Raw genomic sequence first — 14,733 nt, 5'->3', positions numbered from 1 at the left:
CTTAAAGAATTGAAAGTGTTGAAGTTAAGCAAACTGCTTAGCAAAACATTTGTTTTCAATAACTTACACAAGAAAATAGAGACAATAGGCCCCATTTAGTATTGTTAGGTGCAACATTTATCACAATATTAAATCACCATACACAAGGCACTCACCTATACAAGCGCCACCCTTCAATTTGCAGTTTACACCTACTATGGTGCATGAGGTTCAAGGCACAGTGTTCTCTAGTACAAAAGAGCCCTGCCTTTACCAGGTATTTGAAGGCATTTATGCCCATGTCCATAATTCATACATATTTTGATTATTCTGAGATGCCCATCTGGTGTAGTATGTCTCTGATTATATTGACTAATTTATTTTTACCCCAAACTATCCCAACGGGGAGGGGGGTGTGTGTATATATATATATATATATATATATAATGGTATATATACATATGACAAATTTGGGAACCCCTCTCAGCCTTCATAATAATTTACTCCAATTTCAACAAAAAGATAACAGTGATATGTCTTTCATTTCCCAGGAACATCTGAGTACTAGGGTGTTTTCTGAACAAAGATTTTAGAGAAGCAGTATTCAGTTGTATGAAATTAAATCAAATGTGAAAAATTGGATGTGCAAAAATGTGGGTACCCTTGTAATTTTGTTAATTTGAATGTATGTAATACTGATTACTGTCAACACCAAATTGGTTGGATTAGCGCGTTCAAAATTAATCAGTTAATAGTGCTGCTCCAGCAGAATTCTGCACTGAAATCCATTTCTCAAAAGAGCAAACAGATTTTTTTCTATTTAATTTTGAAATCTGACATGGGGCTAGACATATTGTCAATTTCCCAGCTGCCCCAAGTCATGTGACTTCAATCACTCTTTACTGCTGTACTGCAAGTTGGAGTGATATCACCACCCTCCCTTTTCCCCCCAGCAGCCAAACAAAAGAACAATGGCAAGGTAACCAGATAGCAACTCCCTAACACAAGATAACAGCTGCCTGGTAGATCTAAGAACAGCACTCAATAGTAAAAACCCATGTCTCACTGAGACACATTCAGTTACATTGAGAAGGAAAAACAGCAGCCTGCCAGAAAGCATTTCTCTCCTAAAGTGCAGGCACAAGTCACATGACCAGGGGCAGCTGGGAAATTGACAAAATGTCTAGCCCCATGTCAGATTTCAAAATTGAATATAAAAAAATTCTGTTTGCTCTTTTGAGAAATGGATTTCAGTGCTGGAGTAGCACTATTAACTGATGCGTTTTGAAAAAAAACACGTTTTCCGATGACAGGATCCCTTTAAATTCCAATTTAGTAAAACATCCTTGGAGAATGAATAAAATTGTATTATATTCTGAATCGTCAGCCCCCTTGATCCAAAAAAATCTGAAAGATTATTTCCTAATTAATGATAATAATGAGGTAGGTAAATCTACACTATGGAATGCCCATAAGGCCTTTATAAGAGGAATCTTTATAAAACATAGCTCCATCCTTAAGAAGAAAAGGAAAGAAAAAACAGATTTCCTTCTGAAAGAAATTAAACTATTAGAATACACAATTTATAATAATAAAAAAACTGAATTAATACCCAAATTAGAAGAATTCAGACAAGAATTGAAAGAGACATTATATCAACAATATGATAGATGGCATACTATATTGAAAGAAAATTGGTATGCAGATAGAAACAAGGCAGGGAAGGTTATGGCCCAAAAAATAATAGGACAGAGAATTGCCAGAAGAATATTGAAACTAAAACGCCCACAAACTGGTATAACGGTTCATCACCCAAAAGAGATTGTCGACACTTTGGCAACATTTTATGAAAATTTATATAACTTAGATAAACACCCGGATACTCACATACCCACCAAACAAGAAATTGATCAATATTTAGAAAGTATAAACCTCTCATCCCTATCTGAATTCGAACAAAAACAGACAAATACTCCCTTCCGACAACAGGAGATAGAAATAGCCATTAAAACCCTTAAAAGTGACAAGGCCCCTGGGATAGATGGCTTCATTAACGATTACTACAAAAAAATTGTTGATATCTTATCTAAGCCCCTTACACAAATGTTTAATGAGGTAGCTACCCTTGGCAAATTTCCCAAAGAATCCTTATGCGCTGTCATCACAACAATTCCTAAAGAAGGCAAAGACCCCAGTGACCCAGGTAATTATAGGCCTATTTCCCTACTTAACACCGATTTAAAAATTTACGCGAAGGTAATTGCAAATAGATTAGCCCCTTTAATTCCCCAATTAATACATTTTGATCAGGTGGGATTTGTAAAGGGAAGAATGACTTATGACGCAACTAGAAAGGTGTTAGCTCTCTTACATGAAGTTGGTGTTTGTCGAACGCCTTCTCTGTTTGTCTCTTTGGACGCAGAGAAGGCGTTTGATAGAGTAAACTGGAACTATTTGTCATGTGTGTTGGAAAAATTTGGCTGTGTGGGTTACTTACATAAGGCAATAATGGCGCTATATTCACAGCCTTCTGCTTTGGTTATGTCATCAGGTACCTTATCATCTCCTTTTAATATAACTAACGGAACTCGTCAGGGATGCCCCACTCTCACCAATTATTTTTATATTAACACTTGAACCCCTAGCACAAAAAATAAGAAATAATAATCTGATAAAGGGTATCAAGCTTGGTGGATCTGAGTATAAATTGGGATTATATGCAGATGACATATTATTATATCTACAAGATCCCCAGGTATCACTGCCAAATCTAAGATCTGAATTAAGTTCTTTCTCCAAAATATCTTATTATAAACTGAATGAAAACAAAACAGTCATCCTACCATGCAACCTTGATCCAGATACAACACAGTCTCTTAAAAACTCATCCCCATATTTCTGGACTATTAAGTACATAAAATATTTAGGAGTATACATTACACCTTCCTTATCCTTACTATACAAAGAGAATTATGAGCCTTGGATCTCTAAACTTAAAAATCAATTAGAAGCCCTCTCTAAATTTGAATTCTCCTGGCTTGGCAGGAGTGCCGCCTTTAAAATGATGATACTACCCCAACTATTATACCTATTTCGTAACCTTCCCATAAAAGTCCCTAAATCATTTTTCACTAGCTTACAAAAATTGATTAACAAATTTGTTCTGATTAACAAAACCTCCAGATTTTCCAATAAAATATTAACGCAACATCAAACAGAACTTGGTCTTGGAGTTCCGGATATAGAACTTTACTACAAAGCAACCATCCTAGAACAATCCAGATCTATCTGGACAAATGACACATCAAAACAATGGATAGTTCTAGAGCAAAACCAATCCTCTTACTCATCTTACAAAAACTTCTTAGAATCCAATCTAATCTGGGAAATTCCAAAACCAACATCTAATCCAGTCACTAAGCATACATTGAAAATCTGGAAGGAACTGACTAAACTCTGTAATAATAACCCGTTAGCTACTAATTTACCCATCCCCTTCATCAATATCTCAAATGTAGTAAAGAAGGTTTCATTTGATAACTGGGTAGAATTGGGTTTGGATACAATTGATAAACTCTTTGGAGAGTCAGGCCAAAAATCCTTTGAGGAGTTGTCTGATCTGTATAACATACCTAGATCGGAGGCTCATAAATACTCTAAAATACAAAAATATTTCTCAAGACATACTCCTCTTACAATTTCTTTACCCCCACAAATTAATAAACTATTGTCACCTGATAAAACTTATATGAAAGGTACTGCCTTGTTTTATAGAACATTATTAACTAACAAAGAGGGCATCCCTAAATGGCAGCTAAGAAGCTGGCAGGAACACTTTCAAACAGATATAGAACAGGGTGACTGGGAATTAGCTATTAAATCTGTAAAGAAATCTTCCCACTGTATTTCTCATCAGGAAAATTTACTTAAAATGATCTGGCGGTGGTACCTCACACCTGAAAAAATCTCCAAGTTTGATTCCCAGGTTTCACCACTTTGCTGGAGGAAATGCAATCAAGTGGGTTCCTTGGCATTGTCCAAGGATTCAACCTTTATGGAAAAAAGTGGAAGTCTGTCTCAAAAAATTACCAGTAAACCTTGTCCATATTCCCCCATATATGTCATTACTGCATATAAAAACAATTGAATTACCCCCCAAAGAGAGAATCTTATTTAATCATATATTTATAGCAACGAGAATGCAGATAGTAGATAACTGGAAATCTGAACATATACCAAGATTTGAAGACATCCTTAAGATGGTGGAGTTCAACCTACGAGCAGAAAAGTCCTGGGCAATGAAATCAGACAACTTACAACCATTCCTCAATAGAACTAGCTTATGGTCCTCATTATATCCTCAGTCAAAATTATTTGAGATATAGCTTCTTGAAGCACTGAATTCTTGACCTCCCACAGTCCTATATTTTCTAGTTGACTCTGTGTAATATTTCCATCAGACAGAGAAAAATGAATAACTAAGTCTTAAGCAATTTGTCCGGTTGGATAATTTCCTTTTTCTTTAGTTCCCCCTTAGATTTAGGTTTAGATAATTTAAAAACAGTTACCTGATGACCATGGGGTAAAATAGTTTATTTAATAAAAATGTATCATTAAGTAATAAAAATATAGTATTCCACAAGTTTATTGTTAAGTGTCACACATCTTATGATACATATTAATATAAAGATGTGGATGCATCTTCCGGAGGTTGCCAGGGAGACTCTGCTCCACTTTGATAACACTGTTTTACAGTTAGTGGAATATTGGTAATTTGTTTATTATGCTGCGATGCTGATGTTGGTCCGCTGCATATATGTACAACCTTTAATGTAAACATATTACTTATTTACAACATGCCTATTTTTTCTTTCCCTTTCCAATGGCTGTAATAATTTTCTTGAAAAACCCCAATAAAAAACATTGAAACATAAATTCCAATTTAGCATAGGAACACCTACAGAGAATGAGAATGGGATTTTAAAGTTCACTTTAGTATATTTACCAGAGGAAGGGAGGTGTGAACCCCCTTAAAGGAGAAGGAAAGGTTAAAACTAAGTAAGCCTTATCAGAAAGGTCCATCTAAATATACCAGTAAACCCCCAAAGTAATGCTGCTCTGAGTCCTATGTCAAAAGAAACACTGCATTTCTTTCCTTCTGTTGTGTACTCATGGGCTTCTGTATCAGACTTCCTGCCTTCAGCTTAAACCTCATTGCCCTGGGCAAGAGCATGCTCAGTTTGCTCCTCTTCCCCACCCCCTCCCTTTTCTACTGTAATCTGAGCCCAGAGCAGGGAGAGACTCAGGCAGGAAGTGATGTCACACCATGTTAATACTGCAGCTCCTATCCTAAACAAACAGAGAGTTTCTAGAGCTTTTTACTCAGGTATGGTAAAACATTCTACAGAATAAATATAGCATTCTAGCTTGCACTATTGCAGCTAATCTATTGGCAATAAAATGCCTCCGTAGCTTTCCTTCTCCTTTAAAATGTTATGCATGCCACACACTGTTTCCACAGTATAATGTACAATAAAAGATTACAGTATAATGGAAGGTATGTAAGCCCTGATTAAAAATGTTGGTGTGTTTGCCTCTAACTATTGGATCCCTCTTCTACTTGCCCATAGCAACGAATAAGGAAATAGCTTTGACAGGTCTAATGTAGTTCAAATATTGAAAACAAATGGATGTTTAGTTGCTGTGGCATCTGGATGGATTTGCACACCCATGCAGTCCCCAAAGACCAGGAGGATCAATCATCAACATTTATTTGAAGACGCTAATAGCAGAATTATCCAGACTTTCATCTTTATATTTAAATAATGAGTCCGCATAGATTATAGAGGCAATATGCTAAGTCATTTGTTAGGAGCTGAAATGGAGCATGGGTACAGAGACAATTGACAAGATAAACTAGAGAAGATAAATTAGATTCACTCTCAAGTGACAGTGAAGACTGACCTGAAAGCATCTGTTTTGCTGTTTTCTGTTAACAGTTCATCATGACAGGACGCAGAGACTACTGAAAAGCATACAACCATGAATAACAATTTAAGGTGCTATAAATAAAGCCTCGTCAGGTTTAGAATCTGGCTGCTTAAGTGTACTGTACAGTGCATGATCACAGCCCAAGTCTAGGATCAAAGAAAATATGGTTTCGGGGAGATCTGAAAGCGGATCCAAAGTCTTGATTATTTCAGAAATGGTACAGAAGGCACTTGGTATTAAAAAGATAGTTAAGAAACATTGGTTTAGATATAGAAAAAATAGATCAATTGCTAGTTACGTATCTCCAAGTATACTCCCATATAAGAAAGAACGTAGGCGGTCAAATTGGTTAAACTATATTGGGACATATAGACGTGAAGCTAAAATTTGTAAGGCATGTAGCTATATTAATGTATCCAGAGGATTCAAAATATACGGTTACAGGTAAAGAATATGACTGTAGATTGTATATAAATTGTAGAATTAGAAATGTTATATATTTGGCCACGTGTAATTGTGGTTGTCAGTACGTTGGTCGAACTATACGGAGATAGAAGGATAGAATCCAAGCCTGGACTGGGAATCAAAATAGGCCCTGCCATTCCAAGTACGCAGAGGCCCAAATAGCCCCCTACCAGCCCAAACAGCCCCCAATCAGCCCACTCTATGGTAACTTTCTATGAAACCATACAGCAGCCCCTCTGGCATTTGCCAGAACCCACAGATAGCCAGTCCGGTATGGTATATTATAAAATAAATTGTTTTTTAGGTTTTATATTACAAGTGTATGAAATGAAAATTTTAGTAATTTCCCTTTAAGACTAAGTCCTTGAGAATTGTCTGTAATTGTGGATAGTTATAAAGTTGTAGGGGCAAATTCACTAAAGCGCGAAGCACCTAATGTTAGTGCAAATTCGCTAGCGCCAATTTACTAAAGGGAGCTGCTGTAAATTCGCTAACGAAGTGGACCTACTCTAGCGCTACTTCGCACCCTTACGCCAGGCAAAGTTGCGCTATGGCGAAGGGTCAATGTAACTAGGCTAATTCACTAACTTGCGCATTTTACTGAACGTTACCTCTTGCGCCAGACTTGCCTTCGCCACCTCAGACCAGGTGAAGTGCAATAGAGTAGATAGGATATCCTAGCCAAAAAACGCTGGCGTCTTTTCCTTTTTTTAAGGCTGATAGTCTGAAAAAGATCGTACATTTTTTTGGGGGCACCCTCCTTCCCCCCTACATTTCCTAACATATGGCACCTAAACTATACAGTGGGCACATGAATAGGACAAAATATCAACTCTATTTTATTTAATGAAGCTTTCCCAGCCTTGTGTAGTGTAATGTATTTGCTGCTACAAACATGTCCATTCAAATTTAACTTTAAGCCGTATGCAAATTAGGCATCGCTAGCGTAACTTCGCTTTGTTTGACGAATTAATGCTAGCGCAAATTCGCTACCGTTCGCCTCCCTGAGCGCAACTTCGGATTTTAGTGAATTAGCGGCGTCCTGTCAAAACTTCGCCTGGCAAAGTGCGGTGAAGGCGTCGCTATCGCATTTATCGCTTAGTGAATTTGCCCCTTATACTGTAAATAAAATGGTACACTGAGGAAGTGCCATGGGGCACGAAACGCGTCACTAGTAGCTATATGCACTAAGCCAAAGTATTTTAACAAATAAAGAAGAATTTATTTATCCTGATTTCACGTGTCACAGAAGTCCGTATTTGCAATTTTGAAAAGGTTCCATTGCCGAGAAGTTGGATGCATGGACACGTGATCGCCTGGAACCGGTGAGCTCCACATTAGTGGAAAAAATGCTTTGAATCTAGGACCAGGTGGGTTCATTGATGCAGTCCTCCCTCCAAACGGTGTGCACTTTCTACTAGCAAGTGGGGATAAAAGATGGACTCACCCAAGTGCTGTTTCAGCCACTCCGTGAAGAAGGCCTCTGGTTCTTTCCCTCCATTGCCTCCAGTAGGCCCACCACTCTGATGTTCTCCTCTATATGCGCAGCCAATTGCTTACTTTGAATGCAAAGCTGTTGTATTTCATCACGTAGTGTCTTCCAGGTTACTGATTTGGGATTCCGCCGTTGTAGTCAGCTCCCCTGATATTCTGTGTATCTTGTGTAGCACACTTAATGTTTGCACCTATAAAACTGCTGGGTAATGTAGTCCCCTGTGCCTTCCACTACAGTACAGAGGAACTAGTTAATGCTTCAGCCTGCAGGAAGGAAGGGATTTTCTCCAGCCAATGATAAAGGAGACAGTCTGTGCCCTGCCCTCTCAGCCAGGAACAGGAATCAGCCTGGAACAGGAGGAGGAGAGACCAGCCAGCATGGAGAGATGTGCTGGGAGATCTAGAGACTGGGGGTTTGTGTTCCAGGAGAGAGAGAGAGAGAGAGAGAGAGAGAGAGAGAGAGAGAGAGAGAGAGAGAAGAGAGAGAAGAGAGAGAAGAGAGAGAAGAGAGAGAAGAGAGAGAGAGAGAGAGAGAGAGAGAGAGAGAGAGAGAGAGAGAGAGAGAGAGAGAGAGAGAGAGAGAGAGAGAGAGAGAGAGAGAGAGAGAGACTGCTATTAACCTGCAAGGGGAGAACACAAGTGTGCAACCTGCTTGAAGCTGTGTGCTGCTGTTCACTGGAGGATGTTTTGTTGTCAGCGCCCACTGTGATCCAGGAGTACAACAGTCAGCCATCTTGATAAAGTGAAAGCTACAGTGTGGAGAGAAGCAAGGTGCCTTGTCAACTGTAAGTTATTAACTCGTGCTACCAGTTTAAGGAACATTGGGAGTTATATTAACAGACATTATCCTGCTAGTCCATTGGATGGTGAGACATATTGTGCAAGGAGAGCTGACAGCATTGCTGCACACTTCCAACAGCACCAGAGGGAGCACCATCTATACCCTTAGCAAGGGACACATCACCAGTTCTTTTAATGTGGTTACATCTAGGGATGGGCGAATTCGCCACCGGCTAATTGTCGCCGACACCCATTTAAGTATATGGGTGTCAAAAAAATTTTGTTGAGCGCTGAATTTTTTTTGACGTGCGTCTTTTTTTTTGTCGCACGACACCATACAAGTCTATGGGCATCATTTCCGTGGCGAAACAAGGCGAAAAAATCCGCCCATCCCTAGTTACGTCCAGGGAGATAATCCAGTTGCACAGTTCAGCAGCTACCTAAAGTGGAATTTGCCATTCATTTAGACTGCTGTGCTATTTGCAGCCCATCCAGTACTTTCAACCCAGTAAAGGGGGCCCCCCATCGGTACACAACGGTTTCGGAACTTAGGTGTGCACACCGGGGTTTGAAGGGTTTTACAGGGGCTGTTTTTGTTAGCAGAATACTAATTGTCATAATATTGTTCAATTTCTAATCAATCCTCTCTTACAGCTGCAGCTGTTTAATAAAGTCAGGTTGTGCCTGTTGCACTGCCATCTTATGTGCCTGGTTACTGGGACCTTGAGGTGTCACCTGGTTAAGGAAAGCAGACTCATATATACAGCTGCCAACAGTACGGGTGCGCTACACTTGCCTTGACAGTTCAATATTGAGTTTTTCTATTTATTGATAAAGGTGGACATTATAGTTGCCTGGCAGTCCGATATACCTAGGTTGCGGGAAGGTTTTTCAGTATTAGGGATAGAGGACGGTGCCGCCATCTTGGCCTGCGTCTCTAGCATACGCACTAAGTTTTTGTGCTATTTCTGCGAGTTCTTGCCTCCCATCGGATTGGTGGAGTCTTACTTTGGTTTACTGACACATTTTTAAGGTTCCGGAGCTGGGTGAGGATAGTTTAATTTTTTTATTCTACACACAGCTCTTAGGCTGTCAGGCCACACACAACCCAACACAAGCTCCTTTTTAATAACGTCAGATTGCTACAAATTCAAATAGTAATAAAAATAATGTGTTAACAAGTAATTTTGGCCTGAATGATAAGTTAAGAACACTGGTTTAAGTGTTGGGACCCAATATTGTTGAGGGTAGGTCATTAAGCACAATGAATTTTCCTTCTGCTAAAGACAATTATACATATGGAGATACATAATGACCTCCAGCATTATTTCAGAAAAAAATATTGAAAAAAAAAGTATTTCATTATAAATCTGTGTTTTATCGCTACATTACTGTAAGCACTTGTACCAACTCATGCCTGGTTATGTCAATAAAGCTGCAAAGAAATAAACATGTTATTGTGGTGATTTCTTAGATAAGGAATCAGCTAAAGGACTTTCTGCTGAAGACTCAAAAACCAATAGGAAAAGAGAGTAAGTAGCACACCCCCTAGTTTTAAATTACTCAGGATGAATGTATACCCCTCTAATGATACACTAGCATTTGTTTTGTCTAAATTGAAGATACAAATTACAGAGCAACTAAACAAATAATTCATCTTTTCATATGGTCTCCCGAGAACCAGAATACCGTAATTTTAGTCTCGTCTGAATTCAAATACATATCTAACAAAATCGAAAATGTATAGATTTATTAATCAATAAGCCACAGTAAGGGTACAGTATGTGTCAGAAACATTGGTACATTGCCATGAATACAGCAGTAGAGACTGTTGTGCCTAAAGATGGCCATGTATGTAAAGGAACAACTTGTACAAAACAATTTTTTGTGCTTCCCAACATTTGCAGAAACATGTGCCACGGAAGCCAGTTTGGTTCTGGCTTTCAGTGTGCATGCTTCTCATCATCAGCACCAGAGACCCGCCATGATGCTGCCTGTGAGGCTCTGCCTCTAAAAATCATATATATATATATATATATAACTTTATTTATTTCACATACATCTCATGCAGTTCCAACATTTCGGTCCTCTTTGGGACCTTTTTGAAGGATTCTGTGTTATGTGCAAAAAACATTTAAATACTCTAACAGTGCCAAAAGGTGCCAACATGGTGTCATAGTGCCAATAGGCTTCAACCAATCAGAACACATCTAATTTACATATAATTCATTCATTTTCTCTCTGGATCTAAGGCTGCACGTATACTCGCCCTGTGCATGCTAATCCTATCTTTGAGTTGCCGTATGGTCGTACCACAATACACTAGTCCACACGGGCACTTAATAATATACACTACCATGGCCGTCTCACATGTCATTCTCTGCTTGATTGTATACTTTTTTCCTGTATGTGGGTGTGTGAAATGCGTTCCTAATATAAGGCTCCCACACATAACACACCCCCCGCATCTACATACCCCTGGGCGTGGCTCAAAAAATGCTCCCGTGTATCACTCCACGGGTCTGATGGACTCAGTTGCTCCTTGAGGTTACGTGCCCTTGAGAAACAAAATCTTGGTTTCTTTGGTACTATGTGTGCCAACTGTTCATCGGTACTGATGATTTTCCAGTTCTCCATAATAGTTTGTTTAATTCTCCAACTGTTGGGATCGTATTGACTTACGTAATATACATCCTGACTGGTTTTATCTCTATGGGATTTATTATCCTTGTCCTGCAACACTTGCCCCCGATCAACTTGTTTAGCCCACTCTATAACCTCCATGATTAATTTACGGGGATAACCTCTTTCAATTAATTTCTTACCCATCACCTGCAAATCCTCACATCTTTTAGCCATCTCACTGTCTATATGGACTACGCATAACATCTGCGACTTGAATCTAATAGATGTCTAGGGTGGTGCCTTTTTTAATGTAGCAGCGTGTTCCTGTCAGTGGGCTTAGAGTATATACAAGTTTGCAAACCACCCATATTCTTATATATGGTTACGTCCAAAAAATTAATCTCCTGATCACTGTAGTTTGCCCCCAATTTTACTGCTGTATCAAGGGTATTAAGCTCTTCTATTAGCTGCAATAGCTCCTCTTCCGAGCCCAACTAAATAAAGAAAATATCATCTATATAGCGCATGTAGAAGGAGCCATATTGTTTGAATAACTCATTGCAAAATTAATTCACTCTCTCGTATTCCCACATATAGGCATTAGTGTATGCAGGGGCCACTCGTGAACCCATACCGTCCCATTACATTGTATATAATATTGTTTCTCGAACTTGAAATAACTTTTGTACAGGAAAAATTCTAACAAGGACAACGTGAATTCCACAGGTGGCCCCACATATTTCGCATTCCCCGTGATCAGCTTCTGCACTGACTCCAAACCTTCACAATGTGTTATACATGTGTACAAGCTTTGCACATCCATGGTAACCAGTGTCATCCTCTCCAAAGGCACATGTATACTCGATATCACTTTCAAGAAATCTTTCGTGTCTTGCAGATAACTCCCTATATCTTTTATACAGGGCTGCAGTAAATAATCAACGTATTGAGCAATATTCTCATTAAGGGAGCCTCTCAAAGAAATGATCGGCCTCCCAGGTGGCTTTTCGAGATGTTTGTGCACCTTTGGATGTGTATAGATCACTGGTACCACTGGATGCGCAGGCAATAAATAGTCTAACATGTCTGATGTTATCCAACCCTGTGCCATTGCCATCTTAAGATGCGTTTCCAAAGCCTTTATAAAATTATTGGTAGCATTAATCAACAATTTCTTATAACTATTCGTATCTGACAGTTGTGACAGTAATTCATTCCGATAATAGCTATAGTCCAAGACAACTTTCCCCCCACCTTTAGCTGCATTTCGTATAAGAATGTCTCTGTTGTTTTTCAAGGTTTTTATGGCTTCTTTCTTGGCACTGGTCAAATTGCCTCTCCATTTCAAGTCAAGTCAAGACGTCAAGAGTGAGTTTGTTATTTCATCCATATACGTTTGTACAGTACACAGTGAAACGAAACAACGTTCCTCTAGGACCATGGTGCTACACAACACAACATATATGTAACGGGCAACAGACAAAAAGTGCAAGTGCAAAAATATGCAACTCCTGCAAGACAGGTCAGCACAGTGCAGGGACAGGACAAGACTCAGAAGATGTAATATGTGCACACTCAGGAGATGTAATATGTTCACTATCTTGTCGATTTAGGTCTCTCTTTGTGTAGGGACAACATGTCATTAATAATAAGATGATGAAATGTTTTTATCGAGGGATTAGTACTCCCTGGGTCGTATATGCTTTTTCTTTTAAAGGTGCGGGCCAAATCCTGTGTTATGTGCGCCCCTTGTGGCTCTCCCCTTAACCCTCTGTTGACTCCCGTTGTCTTAACATCATAACCAAAATGTTCCTTAAAACAAATCTGTCGGGTGAATTTGTAATTGTCTACAACAGGGCTGTCCAACAGGCGGCCCGCAGGCCACATGCTGCCTGCACCCCCCCTTGTGTGGCTCTCCATATCAAAGTCTGCCTGCTGTCTCTGCTTACCATATGTAAACTTTAAAAGGTATAACTACAGAGATTAACTGGCCCCTGCATTGTTTGAACCTAAAATTCACACAGTAATCCCCTGTATTGTTCACACATGTAATTCCCCTTGCATTGTTCACACCCCTAAAGCCCTGTACTGTTCACACTTGAGACCCAGACTGAAACTGCCCACATTGTTCACCTGTTCACACTTTATACAAAATGGTAATGGGGCACCAGCACTGTGTCACTGTATGTAGTACATTTTAGAGTGGTCCTGATTTTCCTGTCTCCTGCTCTGTTCTGTCTTCCCTATGCTCCCTGTGTGTGTCATACTTTGCCTGCCCCATGCACCCTGACCTATGAACCTATGGAACATAAGCCTGGTATTTGTTCTGGGGGTTTGTTAGCATTTGAAAATTATTGTTAGGGGTCCCTAAGGAGTTTAATCATATGCTGGCGTTCTGTATTATACACAGGGGAGGAGGAGGCATGTAGATTTAAGGGTAGGTTTTAATATGACAACTTTTTTCACATATTAGTGGCATCCCTGCCAGTGCCGGGCCAAGGTAGTTTGGCACCCCAGGCAAGAGCTTCAATCAGCGCCCTCCTTATCCTGCATTACCATTTCCCTTCTTACCATGATGGTTTTTAAATAAAGAAAGCAAGAAAATGTACAACACTTTTTCATTTATATTACTGCCACCTGTACCTGTACCAGCAAGCCCAGCAGCCATCCATAATACAGCCCACCTGTACCTATGCCAGTAGCCATCCATCAGACTGCCCCCCATACCTGTGCCAGTAGCCATCCATGATACTGTCCCCCATACCTGTGCCAGCAGCCATCCATCATACTGCCTCCCCATACCTGTAACAGTAGCCATCCATTATACTGCCCCCCATACCTGTACCAGCAAGCTCAGCAGCCACCCATCATACAGCCCTCCAGCAGCCATCATATTTCCCCCAATCTTTACCTGTGCCAGCAGCAGCCAAAAATAAGTCTGATCACATCATATTGCCCCCAAGTATTTATGTACCTGTGCCAGCGCCCAGCCCAGTAGCAACAGCAAACATGGCCCGGCCCAAATCTTTACCTGGCTGTGCCAGAAGGAAGGTTCACACTTTCACAGTAATAGGAAGAATGTCTTCAGTTCAGTGCAACTGTGCATAGCTGAGAGCAGCAAGCGCCAGCTCTCTGCCTCTCTCTGCCACCCAACCGCATCAGTAACACCATTGACGCATATACGCACATTGCGCTGCACTGCCGCACTGCACAAAAGGAGCTATTACTTGCTGGCAAGAGGGAGAAGGTGAAGGAGGGGGATTCCACCCGACTGAGTGACCATGATTACTGAAACAAAATATTAAATAAATGCTTGAAAAAAAGAAAACAAAAACATTAAAAGTGCGCCCCTCAATTGTGGCGTCCTAGACAGCCGCCTACTCTGCCTACCCCTAGTTC

General features: G+C 39.9%; 1 protein-coding gene across 1 annotated transcript in view; it reads right to left on the bottom strand.

Annotated features, from left to right (window-relative positions):
- The window catches only part of retreg1.S (reticulophagy regulator 1 S homeolog), a 61,286-nt gene that overhangs the window by 21,974 nt on the left and 24,579 nt on the right, over positions 1 to 14,733 (bottom strand). The window lies entirely within an intron of this gene.

Source organism: Xenopus laevis, chromosome 6S (assembly GCF_017654675.1).
Source record: "Xenopus laevis strain J_2021 chromosome 6S, Xenopus_laevis_v10.1, whole genome shotgun sequence".
NCBI lineage: Eukaryota > Metazoa > Chordata > Amphibia > Anura > Pipidae > Xenopus > Xenopus laevis.
Note: the sequence above shows the minus strand (reverse complement) of the source record. Positions and strands in the feature narration are given on the sequence as shown.